Here is a 17,765-nt window from a genome sequence, read left to right as displayed (position 1 = left end):
GGACAGGCCCAAAGTGTAGAAAATTAATAGCCCCAGGTTTAAACCTCATCCAGTTGATGGCCAACAGCCTCAGAGTGTCCCCGGGGTGACTGACCCTAGTGGTCCAAAGAAACAACCTGCTCATCGATGGCCCTAATAAAGTTGTGACTTTCCTGCCCTCCTGTCTCACTGCCCCACTCTCTCACCTTGAATTCCTGGGCTTACCTCCTAAACAAATAATTACCCCCAAACCCTTCTCTTAGGTCTGCTTTAGGGAGATCCAGGTGAGACAACTCCTTCCACACTCTCCAAGTAGAGAAATAGCTAGAAGGACAGGGCATCGTATCCACGCAACCATTCAACAAATCCAATCACTGGGCAACTTCCTCTGTGCATCATTTCCACAAAGGCTACTGTGCTAGATTATGGGGATGCCGAGCTCAAGCTGGGGAGGGGCTCAGCTGCCACCTGGCCATTCGTTTGGCCTCAGTCTCCTATCAAAGCAGCTCTTTGAGAGACAAGGCCAGGTCAAGGCCTTAATGGAAAGACAGGAGAACAGTCCCCAGGGCCTGGCTGGTCCGTTCACTTCTTCCTCCACTTGTTCATCACAAATTTTTGAGAGCCAACCATGAGCAAGGCCTTGTGCTGGGTGCAAACCTGCAGTTGTGAGAAGCATGGTCACAGCTCCTCCCTCTGTGGGCCATTCCATCAGCACAGGACGGGCCCGCCAAGGTGTCTTGGATAAGCGCTTTTCCCTCCCTGGGCTGAACTAGACCATCCTGAATGGCCACTTGAAGCTGGAACATCTGTACATCTAAGGCGGAGACCCTGCCCTCCAGCAGCAGAAACCCTAGTGATTCCTCCGGGGCCTGAATATTCCTTGGTGGGATCCTCTGCACAGCATAAAGTGATCAGTGTTACATGGCACAATGGGATTTCTTCCCTTAAAAGAAACATATAATGGAAAGGAAGTTGTTGTTGTTGTTGTTTTTTAAGATTTCATTTATTTATTTATTCATGAGAGACACACAGAGAGAGATAGAGACACAGGCAGAGGGAGAAGCAGGCTCCCTGAGCGAAGCCTGGTGTGGGACTTGATCCCAGTACCCCAGGATCATGACCTAAACCACAGGCAGACACTCAACCACTGAGCCACCAAAAGGAAGTTTAAAACAAATTTTAAATTTGGCAGGGACGCCTGGGTGGCTCAGTGGGTTAAGCATCCCACTCTTTTTTTTTTTTTTTTAATTTTTTTTTAATTTATTTATGATAGTCATACAGAGAGAGAGAGAGAGAGAGGCAGAGACATAGGCAGAGGGAGAAGCAGGCTCCATGCACCGGGAGCCTGACGTGGGATTCGATCCTGGGTCTCCAGGATCGCACCCTGGGCCAAAGGCAGGCGCCAAACCGCTGTGCCACCCAGGGATCCCAAGCGTCCCACTCTTGATTTCAGCTCAGGTCATGGTCTCAGGGTCATGAGATTGATCCTTGTGTTGGGGTCTGAGCTCTGCTGAGAGTCTACTTGAGATTCTCTCCCTCTCCCTCTGTCACTCCCCCCTTCCCCTGACTTGCATGCTTTCTCTAAAAAAATAAAAACAAATTTGAACTTAGCAGTAAAGTAACCAACTACAGATTCTTCATGAAGAGGGTACTGTGTTCCCCAGATCCCCCATGTTTAGGGTCAAAGTATTTAGGGCCTAGCTGTAAGGGACGCCCGCTCCAGTGGCCTGAGCACAGTGTTGTCAGCCCCTGCTGCACAGGACATCCTGGGAAAGCTGACAGCAAGAGACAACACTCTCACCACTATAGGGACCTCAGCAAGGGGCTGTCACTACATGGACTCCAACCCTGGAGCAAGTAAAGGTGTCCTGCAGTCCTGGCCCCACGCTGGGTTCCCAAGTCAGTGGTGTCAGGGGAGAGGCAGGAATGTCTGCAGGATGGACACTTTGAATCAGGATGAAGTCATGAGAGTGAGTGGCCAGGCAGTGGGTTTGGTCAAGGCTAGACTGCCAGGCCCAGCCGCAGCTCCTTGCTATCAGCTTCTCTGTAACTGGCAACATTCTGCTGAATGCAGATGTGGCAGGTGTAGCAGCTGCCATTCCTCTTTGTAAAGGCACAGGGAACAGGGCTGGCTTTGAACTCAGTTGCAGCCTCTGGGAGTCTATGGATTGATGGTGGTGGTGGGCTTCCCTCCCTCTGTACCCCCTGTCCCATTCCTCTTATCTATACAATGAGTAGTAGAATGGAATCTCAAATCCATCCTTGCTTGTCTCAAAGCCTATGATCTTAACCTCTACGGTACAGGGTCACTGGGGGGATTATCTTCAGGCCCCCTCCTCCCTGTGCCTTTCTCCAGCACCCCCAGCCCAGGTGGCCAGGATCCTCTTGGTAAGCAGAGGCCTCCCATCAGGAGGAAGGCAGCAGACAATGAACCCATTCAGACTAGAGTTTTGTGAATTTACTTTGTTTCCCATTTGGGCCATGAGCGTACTCTAGAAAGAGGAGATGGAACAGGAACTATATTTAAGAAAAATGGCCTAATTAGCCATATGACCTTGGGTTACTTACTCAGCCTCAATGAGCCCCAGTATCTTCACCCATACCACGAGAATAATAACTCTCTTTGCCTTGTGGTTATAATTATTAAATGTAGAAAATGCCCAGAATATAATAGGAATCTATTAATTTAGAATCTCAGGCACAACAAAAGAGAGATTTGGGTTTTATTTCCCGACATCCTTCATCCTAAGACCCACCTCACTGATGTTAAGCTTCCTTGAATTTACTCATGGAAGTGGAGGGTGGAACTGTGTTTCTTTGGTGAATGATTTTTTAACAAGGTTGCCCATTTTTAACAAGGTAGCAGTAATTGGAGTCTGTGAAAAGATGTCGGGGCTAACAGGGCTCTGAGAGGCCCCCCACTTGTAGCTCAAGCCTGAAGGGAATCTGGGGGCAGACAGAGAAGGGGACCTGGATTAGAGTAGCCTGTACGGTTTAATCAAGGCTCCCCACACCGTTGGTCTGTGTTTCTCTAAATTTCTACCAAAGAACTCTTTATAGTTGCAGAGAGGAATGTGTACTGCCAAGAGGTTTAGATATGCATATGGACTTGGAACCCCGCCAGTCAGAAATTTCTTAGAACACATTTGTGTTCTCATAAAAATTCCTGCAGATTCTTATATTCTACGCCAAAATATATATGTATTTAATTTAATTTTTTTTTTAAACCATGTCTCGCCCACCCCCATAAAATCTTCAGATCGGTGCTTCCGGAAGATGCGGTGTGCTCAGCCTGTGGTTTCAGGCTCTGCCTGTATCTGCCACAGGCCCCCTTCCCCAAACTGTGCAGTCTCAGTCTGACAGCATGGCTCGGGGACTGGGATATGAATCTAGCTGACCCTACACCCCTCTCCTGGTACCTAAAACCCAACCCGGCCTGCTCCACCCCTGCCCATGCCACATCCACAGCCTAAACAAAACACAGCCAGAATTAGTAAGACCACACATGCGCACAAATTGAAATGGTCCCTGAGCCCTTGGGGAGAAAATGGGGCTTGAGACCTAGGAGGCATGGGTGCCATATTGGTCAGGAATCTTAGGTGATGAGCAACAGAAATTGACTCTGGGTCATTTACTTGGCAAGCTCTTCAAACAGAGAACTGAAGGAAAAGCTACAGCTCAGAAGAACTCAGTTCCAGGACTCTAGGAATCAGACCCCAGAGGGAAGTCACCAGAACTAGGATAAATTGGCCCCAAACACTTTCTGTGTCTGTATCATTTGCTCAAGATCCAACTTCCTGGGAGGAATATCTGGTGGCATCACTGAGGTGGCATGGCTCATCTTCTGGCCAGGGGAGGTGGCAGATGTGCAACCCCACCAAAACCATGGCAAATGAAAGAGGGGTCAGTTGCTAAGGCAAAGGTGTGCTGCCACCAGAAAAGTAGACATTGGATGCTGAGCAAGCAGGAGCAATTTGCAGCTATTCACTGCAGATCCTCCAACTTGACTCCAAAGCAAGCCTGGCTGTTCCCCCCAGGGACTCACAGGTCATCTCTAGGTAGAGTGTACCGTGAGTGTAAAGGCACAGGGAACAGGGCTGGCTTTGAACTCAACTGCAGCCCCTGGGAGTCTATGGCTTGATGGTGGTGGTGGGCTTCCCTCCCTCTGTACCCCCTGTCCCATTCCTCTTATCTATACAACGAGTAGTAGAATGGAACCTCAAATCCATCCTTGCTTGTCCTCAAAGCCTATGATCTTTGATCATAGTGATCCGGGTCACTACTGTCACCTGCTGCACTGAGTGTCTCCTTCTCAGGACACAGAGCCTATCACCTGGAGTAAGAAGGTCCACCATAAGGCACAAAGGCCCCAAGGGATAAAAAGACCATCTGGAGAGACCTTTGTCCTCATCAGGATGACCCACAATCAGAACCAGAACCATTCAGTAGAAGGGGCTGCAGCCAGGGGGAGGAGGTGTGGCCACAAAAGAGAACCCAGGAAGAGAGGCCTCCATTCCTATGGGCAGCCTCACCACCCTCACAGTTTGGCCAAAGGCAGGTGCTGGCCTAGGAGTCCTTACTCAAGGTGCACCTGGGTGGCTTAGTGGTTGAGCGTCTGCCTTTGGCTCAGGTTGTGATCTCGGGGTCCTGGGATCGAGTCCCTGTGGAGAGCCTGCTCCTCCCTCTGCCTGTGTCTCTGTGTCTCTCATGAATAAATAAATAAAATCTTAAAAAAAAAAATAAGAAAAAGAAGAAGAAGTCCTTACTCGAGAAGTCTCCAGCCAGACCTGGATTGCCAGCCAGCATCTTCTTTCTGCAATCTCATAAAACAAAAAGGAAAGAGAAAATAAAGAAACAGCAACAGCTAACGTGCAGTCTACAAATCACACGTGTTATAAAACATTCGAGTCGTGCAGACCTATATGGAGTAAAAACTTAAAGTCTGTAAAATGACTCTTTTATTCCCCGCCAAACTCCCCGACATGTGCCCCATTGAAGGGAGCCTCCAGGTACCCGCTGCCCCCTTCTCTGTGGACAAAGAGGGGAGTCCCTGGGAGGAAGGACCAGAGGAGACAGGGCAGGGACTTGCCCATGGCTGTTGCAAACCTGCAGCCAGGGCCCAGGCAAGAGCTGGGGCTGTCTGGGCCAGCCGCAGCCCTGCACAGAGGTCCCCCTGGGCTCCCCAGCAAATAAGGCAGTGGGGGGACGGGTGGGGAGCAGGGACATGAAGCTGAAGTCAAGGCTTCCTTTTCCTTCCCCAGTTCACGCCTGCATCGTACTCCTCCCACCCTGGGGGGGGGTGTGGTGATAACTGTTACCAGCCCTCCCTTACTCATACGTATGGCTGATAATCAAGGTGAGAAATGAACGGAGGGTTCTTTTCTTGTAGGCTTTTAATGCAGGCAGGACAAGAAAGTAGTTTGCTTCTCCTCCTCTCAAGAAGGCAAATCCGCTTGACGCTCTGGAGGACCAGGGCTTCCCCATTGTCCTGTTCCATAGAAAAGAAGCCCTACAGGGCGGGAATTTTGTTCACTTTCTTCCTCTTCCTTTTTTTTTTTTTTTTTTTAAAGATTTTATTTATTTATTTGACAGAGAAAGAGAGCACAAGCAGAGAAAGAGAGAGGAGTAGCAGGTAGAGGGAGAGGGAGAAGCAGGCTCCCTACTAAGCAGGGAACCCAGTGCGCTGCAGGGCTCCATCCCAGGAGCCGAAGGCAGGTGTTTAACTGACTGAGCCACCCAGGCACCCCTGTTCACTCTCTTCTTGTTTCTCTACCACTTGGAGCAGAGCTTGGCATATGGTGAGCGCCCGGTACACATTTTTGAATGATCGAGGTCTTCTCTTTTCTCAGATGCCAATGAGATTCTTATTTAACAGCACCTCCTGATTCGGTCGAGTGTGAGGTACTGTTCTCCCCAATCAACATCCCTGGTCTGGGTCCTGCCTCTGAGATAGGGAAGCCCATTACAGCGCTGGAAAAACAGGGCTAGCCTTGTTAGGTTTGGATCAGGTGCCTCTACCTTCCTGTTCCCTCCCCCCCAACCAGAGGTAGGGACCCAGGGAAGTGTAGTGGAGGCTGTGGTGCAGCATGCAGAGCCCCCTTCAGGGCTGAAAGGGTGTTCCCCCAGCAGCTGGAAGTGCTACAGCCCAACAGCCCTCAGCTGAGTCCCCTGGGGGCTGTAAGGCCCCACCTCCCTGAAGGTGACCTCGTTGTCCTGGGGCAGCCCAAAGGCTGTCTCTCTGCTGGAATATACAGAGCTGCCCCAGCTCCAGAGCAACCTGTGGGATTGTGTGAGGCCTATCCAGTGGTGCATCTAGTCCAGCCTCCCTCTGCACCCGTCCACTCAGCACCCGTCCACTCAGTCCTGCCTTTTACCCTGGCGCCACCCCCCCCAATCCCCACCCCCACCCCACCCCCCTGTGCTGCTCCTGAGAGCACTTCCCAAGTGAACTTCCTGCATGTGGGCATCAGAGCCTGCTTCCCCGGAACCCAATGCATAATAAGAGGCCATCTGATCTCTCTGTTCCCAGGCTCCTTAGCTATACAACACATTAAAGAATATAAGCTTTGAAGTCAGAGTCAGATTTTAATCCTAGATCCAGCACTTGCCAGCTCTGTGTTTGGGCATAATTTATTTAACCTCTCTGAGACCTAGTTGCCTCATCTGTAAAATGAGATAGACATCTCTAGTGCCCCCTGGTCTCATCCCTTCCACCTGCCTGTGACATCAGCTGCAGCTGGGGGGGGGGGGGGCGGGCAGTTTCAGGCAAGCTCAGACTCACTTGTGCTGGCAACATCCCAGCAGTTGTCCTTGACATTGGCAACTCTGGAAGGGATGTCTCTAGGCCACTGAACCTCGATACGCCTCACTGACCTGTCTTGGCCTTAAATCTGGGTAGGATTTATTTCCCATCCTCTAGTGTGAATTCATCATACTTATCCCTTCTTGCTCCTTTGGCCTCATTGACATGACGTCATTGCTACGGTACACTAATGTGATAGTCTACAGAACTGCTCAGATGGTCTAGGCCCCTTCAGACTACATTAGGGGTAGCAGACAGAGTTAACATAACCCTGATGCAAGACGCCCGTGTATCCTGTTCTCTGCTCCATGAAAATGTGAACTGCTTTTGATTCTCCTTTCTGATATAGGAAAGAAGGCAATAAACAGATCGCAATCGTGCACCATGTACCGGAGGCTGAGTTGATCTCCTCCGGCAAAAATAGCATACTTAGCACAACACCAACAATCCGGGCTACGACTTGGTTAAATCTGTGGTAGCTTACTCTCATCAGCCATTTTATACAGTTTGGTAGGGGGCCAGGCTGGGAAGTTAGACGGGAATGTGATGGAAACCACCATCCTTGCATTGTTTCTTCCTTGCAAATGGCACTGATTGCTGCCGTTCCCCCTGGATACAGTCATGAATCTGATTTACTGTCCTGGCCAGGGAGAAAGGGCAGGGTATAGACTTCCAATTGGATTTCCTTACTACACTAACTCTTATTCCACAGGTCAAGGAACCAACAACATTGGGGATCTACCAACTACCAAGTGTGTCCATTTCAGTTATACACTCGGTCACAGGGATATAAGCCCAGTGTACCCAGGGACCCCAGTGAATTCACTGTGAGCTCCAGGCAGTCCAGGTCTCCATTATTTCCTGGCTCCATACTCCTCACTCCAATGGCACCGGGGTGGCGCATAATGGCACTTTGGGTCACCAAATGTCAGTGTCAGTTCAGATTCTGTGGCCAATATTCTTCAAATTCCTTGGTAGTCACCCTTTCTCATGCTTAGTTACACAAGTAATGGCCATGGATTCTTTTTTGAAAAGGGCTGGGGATGATACTACCAAATACACTCGCTATAATGTTGCGGATCTTCAATCAATGGCTCAGGTCCAGAAATTGGGTAAGGAATGGTGACCTTTACTGGCGGTGGGCACCGTAGCCCCTAATAATCCATCCTTGACTTCTTCTGATTGTCTGAAGTAGGCAATACACTGTTGGCCACTCATCTATCTTGCCTCTAGGAACATTGTGTTCTTTTTTTTTTTTTAAGATCTTATTTATTTATTCATGAGAGACACACAGAGAGAGGCAGAGAGAGAAGCAGGCTCCCTGTGGGGAGCCCGATGTGGAGCTTGATCCCAGGACCCTGGGATCACGACCTGAGCCGAAGGCAGATGCTCAACCGCTGAGCCACCCAGGTGCCCCAGAACACTGTGTTCTGTTATCATCTCCAGAGCTTCTATGGGTCAGGCCCTCCTGACTGCCACTCTGATTTTGCTGTTCATTGCAGTGATCACACCTACCTAGGTTCTAAAGTTTAGGCACCACCGCCTGATCTCTCTTATGTTAGGGCCCCAAAATCCCCGTGGGTAGCAGCCCAGTTGTGCAACAGCATCTCCTACTGTCAGGAAAGCAGGTACTCCCCCTCACCAGCTCATTCCTCATTGCTTCAATAAATAGTGTTCTCTAGAGCCTCCCCCCGAACAGCAGGCAGGTGGGGTTTTTTTGTTTTTTTTTTTTAAGATTTTATTTATTTATTTATTCATGAGAGACAGAGAGAGAGAGAGGCAGAGACACAGGCGGAGGAGAGAAACAAGCAGAGGGAGAAGCAGGCTCCATGCAGGGAGCCCGACGTGGGACTCGATCCCAGGATCCCAGGATCACGCCCTGGGCTGAAGGCAGGCACCAAACTGCTGAGCCACCCAGGGATCCCGGCAGGTGGGTTTTCCTGGCCCTCTGTGCTGCACACACTCCAGCTTGCCTGCTTCTCTAAGCCTTTTGACTTCTTCCACTATCTGCCATGGCCATTCTAACATTTCTGCTTCACGTAGAACACTACTTTTCCTGAAGCTTCTAAAATCCATCTTTAAGGCATGTTAGCACCATCTCCTAGGTTCCTTGCCAGGTGTTAAATCCTGCATCACAGGAGTGTATTTCCTATCAACACCTGCTCTTACCCAGCTCTCTTTTCCGCTTCTCTTGATCTGACCCCTCAGGATTCAATGCTGTGCCTACTTCCTGCCCCGGAGGTATCTGAGATCCAGTAGCTCCTCCCCTAGCAGGCCCCACACAGTTGGGATTTGACTCTTGGTGTCCACCAGATAGTCAGAAAGAGGTGGAGGCAGGTTCTGAGGGAGACAGGCATTAACTTGTAGGGCACTTGCCTCATTTAAAACTGTACACCCTCTCCCTAAAAGAGGGACCACTCTTGGTCAACAAGAAGTAGTCCACTTCTGCAGGCCCAGTGGGTCCAGAAAAATCTGAGTTCAAGCTTGTCAACTGCAGGAGCACCTGGGTGGCGCAGTCCATTGAGTGTCTGACACCTGGTTTCAGCTCAGGTCATGATCTCAGGGTCCTGAGATCCAGCCCCGCATCAGGTTCCACGTGGAGCATAGAGTCTGCCTGAGTTTCTTTCCCCTCCGGCTAGTGCTCTTGCTCTGTCTCTCTCTCTCAAATAAATAAATATTAAAAAAAAAAAAAAAAAAACTATTCTCAACTGCATCTACTATCCCCAACCTGAGTATCAGATCCCACCTCTTTCCTAACAGGCTCTCATCTTGGCACAAAGCCTGTCAGGACTAAGAATCCCACCTTCTCTGGACCTCTGCAACTCTTACCATAAAGTCCTAAGCCTGGTCCTCCTGCTGTGGGAGGCATGTCCTTAAATGTGGCCCCAGAGGCCCTCTGGCTTTTGCCTTCAGCCTTGGTGATTTTCCACTTTGAGATGGTCATTATCCCTCTTTAGCAAATCTGTGGTCTCAGCTTCAATCATTCATTTCCTTAGTCCTTTCCCTCACTACTTCCTCAACTTCCAGAGACGCTGCACCAACCACTGTGACTCCCTCCACCCATCTCCTACCCTAGCTCACTAGCCGTGAGGTTTTTTTTTTTTTTAAAGATTTTATTTATTTATTTGAGAGAGAGAGCACAAGCAGGGGGAAAGGGCAGAGGGAGAGGCAGAAGCAGACTCCTCGCTGAGCAGGGAACCTGACATGAGGCTTAACCCCAGGACCCCAGCATCATGACCTGAGCCAAAGACAGATGCTTAACCAACTGAGCCATCCAGGTGCCCCACTCTCCATGAGTTTTGATAATCCTGCAGTTAGAGCATGCCAGGGACCAACCTTCCTTCTAGACCAGTGATGGGGTCTTCACCGACAGCCAGATGGCAAATGACCCATTTCCCATTGCCCACTTCCACTTCCTAGGACTACTTCTGGCACCAACTGTCTTGGTTTAGGTTCCCGGAAAGCAGACTCTGAGTTGGAGAAGTGTCTGCAGAAGGTTCATCAGGCAGTGCTCTTGAGAGACACACCCATTAGTAAGCAAGAGGACAGGACTAAGAGAAAACTGACCCCCAGTGGGGGTGCAGCTGTGACCTCAGCTGATCCTACAGGGAGCTCTGAGCTGGGATGGCCCTTCAGAGGGTCCCAAAATGAGGCAAGGAGGCCAGGCCTTCACATTCCCACAGCAGCCAGACATGGGCTGCCCTCTGAGGCTGGGCCTCACCTTGGTGGAGGCAGCAACTTTATAGTCAAGGACAGTTCCCGGTGAGGGAAGGAGATGTGAGCCATCAGTAGCCAATATTCCCAGCAGCTGGGAATGGATGTGAGGGCCTTACGGGGGACCCGGGAGGCACACTGCCCTAACCACCCTAGTGCCCACTTGATAGAGTTCTCTTGAGAACTGAATGAGGTAAAACATGCTAAGAGCTTAGCAATATTTCAGACACTTAAGAAAAAAGTGCTATTATTGTAGTTATTTATAATAATTATAGTTATGTTTGTATAATACTATTAGGCTGAACCATATACATTGTCAACATTCAACCATGTTTGACCTATAAATAGGGAGTTTCATATGGCTCATCCCCGTAATGAATAAACAGTTAATCTCACACTTGTTCTACATATCTTATAGGATTATGTGAGGATCAACTAGAGATGGCACGTGTAGAAATGCTTTGTAAAGTGAAAAGCTCTATTAAAACATTGACACACTAGATTATTCGTATTATCTTTTTTTTTTTTTTTTTAAATTTTTTTAATTTATTTATGATAGTCACAGAGAGAGAAAGAGAGAGAGGCAGAGACATAGGCAGAGGGAGAAGCAGGCTCCATGCACCGGGAGCCCGACGTGGGATTCGATCCCGGGTCTCCAGGATCGCGCCCTGGGCCAAAGGCAGGCGCCAAACCGCTGCGCCACCCAGGGATCCCGATTATTCGTATTATCTATTTTTCTACTACAACATCTAAGACAATGGCTATGTCAGGCTCCCCCAGCCAATGATAATAAACTGTCTTAGTCCATTAAAGACTCCAGTTACAATTACTTTGAACCCTACTGGCCCTCATGAGAGCTCAGCGCCTGCAGAGTATCCAGAGCTATTTTGAAGAGCTCCTCAGTGCTAGGCTACCCCAGCCCCAGAGCTTCTCCTCCAGCCTCCTCAATAGGTCCCACACCCCCTAGGACTCCCACTTTGGGGGAGATGGCCTCTACAGGCAGCTGTCACCCCTGTGCCTCCACTCTGGCCTCATCTTAGCCACTCAACTCCAAGCATGGCTAGGGCCCTTTTCTCAATGCATCACACTTAACAGATACCAGGTCCAGCTTCTAGCACTGGCTGACAAGATTTGGGGACCACAGAAAAAGAGTAAAACAGAGCAATACTCACAACCTTGATTCGTGTGTGTTTTTTTTCTCAGAGCCCACAGATCCCACGCTGGTCCCCAGGTAATGTCAGAGGGCTACCTATTTGTTCAGCCTCGGCTTGCTCCACATGGCCAGGTCTAACCCAGCTCTATCTCTAGAGTTGCATGGAATATGTCTTCCCTTATAGGGAAGATTCAACCTTTTTTTTAAAAAAAAGATCTTATTTATTTATTCATGAGAGACACAGAGAGAGACAGAGGGAGAAGCAGGCTTCCCCCAGGGAACCCGATATGGCACTCCATCCCAGGGCCCCAGGATCACGACCTGAGCCAAAGGAAGATGCTCAACCATTGAGCCACCCATGTGCCCCCAGACTCCACCTTCTTAAAACAGAAAAGACAGGGAACAGAGAGAGAAACTTCTCTGTCATCCCAAAGGCCCACATCCTGAGTCCTTAATTTCTCCTCCAGGACACTCTTCCTCCCAGGATTGACCGGCACTGGGAACTTCCCTTTGGTGAAATTTTCCCTCCTCCTAAGGCCATCGTCTTGCTCTCTGTGAATGGCAGGACAATACAGAAATGCAGAATGGCCCAAGATCAGTCCAGGCCAGGATCTCGTGTACGTGTGATGTGTGTCCAGCCCCGCCTGGCCCAGGCCCTTTTCACAACTTTTCTTCTGGGAGACAATCCTGTCTGCATGCGCTTTCTGCAGTCCTCTAGATTGCAGTCTCCCAAATCTTCCAAAACGTCTGTGCAAAGCACCCACAGTTTCATAAAGAGCAAGCAACAGTTTATTGCCCCAGTGCACTCTTGACTGAGACAGAGCTGAGAAACTTTCTCTACCCCCCACACACTCCCAGCAAAGCACAGTATCCGCTGAGTGCCTGGCTACACGCACCGCGTACACAAGATGCCAGCTGCCGTGAGCTTTCAACCAGTGGGGGTGAAAGACATTACGTCGCCCGTCAACCCATCAGAAGAGCCTGGTTAAAGGGACAAGGGCCCATCCGAATGATGGGAAGTTGGGACAGCCTGCTCATGCCTTCTGTAGGTACTGCTACGAACTCGGTCTGCAGCTTTTGTAATAGCTCCCAGTGATCCCCACCTCCTGGCATTTATTTACATTCTCTGCGATCCCCTCCTCACGGGTGGGAATGTGTGTGCATGTGTGTTGTGGCTGGGGCGGAGGTGGGATGCAGCCTCATGCCTTCTCCTAACAACTAAATTATGCAGAAGTGATGAACATCACTTCCAAGATTAGGCTCTAAAAGCCTAGGACTTCCGACTTGCCTACGCTCTTCCTTCTCAGTGCGCTGCCACGCTGGAGGGCCCATGTGGCCAGTTCCAACAGCTCCCAAGGAACTGACTCTTGCCAACAACCTCATAAGTGAGCTTGGCATCTGATGACAGTGGAGACTTGAGATGACTGTAGATGGCACCAACCCCCCCTCAACTTCTTTTAAAGATTTTATTTATTTATTCATGAGAGACACAGAGGCAGAGAGAGACAGAGAGGCAGAGGGAGAAGCAGGCTCCCTGTGGGGAGCCAGAAGCAGGACTCCATCCCAGAACTCTGGGATCATGACCCGAGCCCGGGGCAGACGCTCAACCACTGAGCCACCCAGGTGTCCAGGAACCAGCCCCTTGATGACAATCCGTGAGGGACTTGGAGTGAATGACCCAGTTTAGCCTTGCTCAGGCTCCTGACCCACAAAAATAGAGGTAGAAGTGTGGTTGGGGTAAGCCACTACGTTTGAGGGAAATTTGTTATATAATTAAGACAGGATACTCTTCAAGATATGTTCTCAAGTAGAAAAATCAAGGTGCAGAAAAATGTGTATAATAATCACATACACAATATAAAAAGGGGGAAATAGATCTATTTTTGTGGGTCTGGGTCATCCATATATGTGCATCCGTATATATTTATTTGCTTCTACATGCATAGAATATCCCTGAATACATTATATTCATAACTTGGGTTGCTTCCAGAGAGGGGACCTGGTGGTTAGGTGAAGGGAGGGTCTCCACTGTATACCTTTTATATCTTGATTTTGTATCATGTGCAAAGGTTGGTTCTTCAAAAATGAGCACAAATAGGGGCATGTGGGTGGCTCCGTCAGTTAAGCATCCGGCTCTCGATTCCAGCTCAGGTCCTGATCTCAGGGTTGTGGGATTGAGCCCTGCGGCAGGCTCCCTGCTGGATGTGGAGTGGCTTAAGATTCTCTCTCTCTCCCTCTGCCCCTTCCCCTCTCTTAAAAAAGAAATGAATAAGCACGATATATATTAAAAGAATAAAAAAGAATCAGTCAGTAAACCACTTAGGGAAAAGAAGCTGAAGATAAAACTTTTGAAAGTAATTAGTGAAGCCCCAAACTGGGACAGTTTATGGACTTGCTCTTGCCATTTACTCCTGACATTCAAGTGCTATCAACTGTACTTGCCATCTCTGCCCCGCCTCCCCCGCACAGAGCCACAGGCCTCTTGGGCCTGGACTACAGTAGAGGCTCCATTCTCCCTGCTTCCAGCCCTGCCTCCTTTCCACATCCTGTGCCACCCAGCCTCCAGAGGGATCTTGAAAAATTAAAAACTAGATCATGCCACTCCCCTTCTTTAAACTGGAGTTTTCAAGCCACATTTTCACTTTCTCTTTTAGCATATTTGGTATAGGGATGGCTTCCAGTTTTAGAAATGCTCCTGAAAACATGAAGGGAGAGAGGAACTATTAGGTATTAGGTGTGTCCATAAAGCAGACTTTGTATATGTTGTGCTGTTTACTCTTCATAACAGCCCTATAGCGTGGGCACAGTTGCTGTCCCCATTTTACAGATGAGGAGAGTCGAGGTCAAGAGACTGCAGTACATGTCCATGGAAATCATCTGCTCAGTATCCCCTCTTCTGAAATTACCTCCCTTTGGCTCCATCCACTTGCTTTATTGAAAGAGCTGCCATCATCTGTAGTTGCCCTGCCTCCTGGCCACAGCTGATTGGTTCAAGGGCAGACGTCTGGCCCAGTGTGGGCAGCAGAGCACTCCCAGTCCTCAGGGATTCCTTCCCCAGCTGCTAACAGCTGCAGAGAGACCCAGGGAGCCGGAACAGGACAGAGGCCTTTGTCAATCATCACTCTTGGCTGAGGAGAGGCTGACCTGGGGTGGTCAAGACTCCCTGAGTTTGGACCAGGAATCTCACTACTCCTCCCACTTCAGTCCTGAAATTGAGTTGGTCACTTTCCCTGAGCCTCAGTATCCATGTCTGTAAAATAACAGGGTGGGGACCATGGGTGATTTGGATTGGAGAAGATCTCCCAGGACCCCTAAGCCGCTGTGTGATGTTGGGAACTCTGTTTCCCCTCTCTGGGCCTCAGTTTCCACCACTATTAAGTGAGAGTTGGAGATGGTAGTGGGGAGGTAAGGAGTGGATGAAGTGACCTCTGGAAGAATTTTCCAGTTCAAAAAAAAAAAAAAATCACAGAGTGGGATGCCTGTGTGGCTCAGTAGTTGAGCGTCTGCCTTTTGCTCAGATCCTAATCCTGGGGTCCTGGGATCGAGTCCTGCATCAGCCTGCTTCTCCCTCTGCCTGTGTCTCTGCTTCTCTTTGTGTGTCTTTCATGAATAATCAAAATCTTAAAAAAAAATCACAGGGTTATCCTCTCAGAGGTAAGAGGACTGCCTCCCTTCCTGGTAAGAGCTATATCGTTCCCCCTAATTTTTTGGCTGAGCCCCTCCTGGCCTCTTTAATGAGAGGATGGTAGACCTTCTGATCCGGGTCTCCTGACTGAGAGGGGGCTAATCTCACTCAGAACAAATGAACCACAGAGATGTAAACCATCTGTGGTATGGTGGAGACCCTGCCAGAGGCCCCTCAGCAGCCTGCCTCTCGCCAAGACCCAAGCACCACCCCCCCAACAACCTCCCAGCCCTCTCCGCACCCCCTCTCCCCCCAGATTTGATTAAATGTTACATTTCCCACCATGCACTTGGGCCTACTGCTCAGAGGTTACTAGCTGCTCTTAAGAGTTCTTTATACAACTCCACTTGGGCTCCCGGCCACCAAATTCTTCCTGCGCATGCATTACTTAGATTAGCTAAGGATGTTGGCATTTAGAGCCAAACTCCAGCATTTATCTCAGAAGGCGGCCTCATGACTGTTATTTCAATGCGGCACTTCTCTGAAGGGATCGTTCTTTGTGATGTGAGGTGTTATATAGGCTCTTGCTGTATCTATAAGTCCGCATATTTTTACAGTTAGTAGGCTCAGAGCACATTCCACTGGTGACCTCACACATGCAATCGTCTAGGAGACAAGGCAGTAGATTCCAACCACTTGCGTTCCCTGGATCCCCTTCAGAGGACCCCACCTTGCCTCTCAGCTGAGATGGGGCCTGTCTCATGTCCTCCCCTGCTCAGCCAGGAGAGGAGCCCTCACACTTGTAGGACGCTCAAGGGTGCTATGAATCGGTCGCTGGTACTCCTTGTCCTTCTGTGGCTTGCCATTGTACAGATGAGGAGACTGGGTCTCACGGAGGAGATCTTTGTCACCTATAATGCAAAGCACAAAAGGTCCATTATTTTCACTAAGCAGTCAAACTTAGCTTTGAGTCTAGGGCGTTTTCCACTGGAACACAATGGTCTATTGTTTTTGTTTTTTTTTTTAAAGGAAACCAACTTTGACAAATGGGTGCCCTCACCACGAAGGCCCTGCCAGATGTTAGGGCAAGGTGGAGCTGCTGCTGTAATGAGAGATCCAATAGAACCATGGCCCAGGGAGGGAGCAAAAGGATTAATTTCCCTTCACACAGTCCACCAAGCCCCAGGTTCCTTCCAAGTTGTTGCTCGGCCATCTCCAGAACCTGCTTATGGTCTCTATGACTGATATTGGTTTTGTGGCCACATCTGGGTTCCAGCTGGTGGGAACGGAAATGAGGAAGAGACATTCTGTAGTCTTTTTTTCTTTTTAAGATTTTGTTTATTTATTCATGAGAGACCCAGAGAAAGAGGCAGAGACACAGGTAGGGTTTGAGAAGCAGGCTCCCTGTGAGGAGCCTGATGTGGGACTTGATCCCAGGACCCCGGGATCACAGCCTGAGCCAAAGGCAGATGCTCAACCACTGAGCCACCCATGTGCCCCACATTTTGTGGTATTAAGGCCTGAGTCCCCAAATGTCACACATCATGACCACTCGCACTCCACTAGAGAGAATCTGGTCACATGGGCACTCTTAACTGCAAAGAGGGACCTGGGAGATAGCATCTAGCCATGTGCCCAGGAAGAAAGAGAGCTGAATTTGGCTAGGTAACCAACATGGCCTCCTACACAAAGCTTTGAAAGCCTCCAATCTTCATACTCTCCTTGACCCCCTCCCAAGAAAATAGCTCTTTCTCTCTCTCTCTTCTCAGTCTCTCTCTCACTAGTTTCTCTTGTACCTGAAAACCAAACATTTAAGGGCCACCTTCAGGTTTTTTTTAATGTGATTTTTTTTCTTTTTTTTTTTTATTCATGAGAGATACACAGTGAGAGGCAGAGACACAGGCAGAGGGAGAAGCAGGCTCCATGTAGGGAGCCTGATATGGGACTTGATCCTAGGTCTCCAGGATCAGGCCCTGGGCTGAAGGCGTTGCTAAACCACTGAGCGCCACACCCCCTCCCTGGGCTGCGCCACCTTCAGGTTTTGAAGGCCCTTTTGTCTTCTACCAATCAGTATTTGAATATTTTTTCATCTTTTCAATTACCATCCATCCTCTATACTGAGTTTGGATCATCTTTGTTGTGGTTTTTTTAATATTTTATTTATTTATTCATTTGTTGAGAAAGAAAGAGAGAGAGCTGGGGGAGGAAGAGAGGGAGAGAGAGAGAGACCTCAGACTCCATACCCAGTGCAGAGCCTGATGCAAGACTCGATCACACAACCCTTGAGATCATGACCTGAGCCAAAATCAAGAGTCAGATGCTCAACTAACTGAGCCACCTGGGCACCCTAGCATCATCTTTAATCCTCAAAATACTCCATTAAGTAAGTATCGTTATCCTCTTTTTATAAGTGAAAGAACCAATACTCTGGAAAATCAAGTATGTGATCCAAAATAGAGTCAAAATTCAAACTTGGCTCTGACTCCAAAGCT

At 49.1% G+C, this 17,765-nt stretch overlaps 1 long non-coding RNA gene across 1 annotated transcript; it reads right to left on the bottom strand.

Moving 5' to 3' along the window:
• Nucleotides 1–13,862: 13,862 nt before the first annotated feature.
• Nucleotides 13,863–15,872, bottom strand: LOC119866926. Its single transcript, XR_005381806.1, has 3 exons — nucleotides 15,616–15,872; nucleotides 14,555–14,898; nucleotides 13,863–14,343 (listed from the first exon to the last, which is right to left on the bottom strand). It is a non-coding gene; the product is annotated as an uncharacterized LOC119866926 (long non-coding RNA).
• Nucleotides 15,873–17,765: the final 1,893 nt, after the last annotated feature.

Source organism: Canis lupus, chromosome 30, assembly GCF_011100685.1.
Source record: "Canis lupus familiaris isolate Mischka breed German Shepherd chromosome 30, alternate assembly UU_Cfam_GSD_1.0, whole genome shotgun sequence".
Classification (NCBI taxonomy): Eukaryota; Metazoa; Chordata; class Mammalia; order Carnivora; family Canidae; genus Canis; species Canis lupus.
The sequence above is the reverse complement of the archived record's forward strand: the minus strand, read 5'-3'. Positions and strand labels throughout refer to the sequence as shown.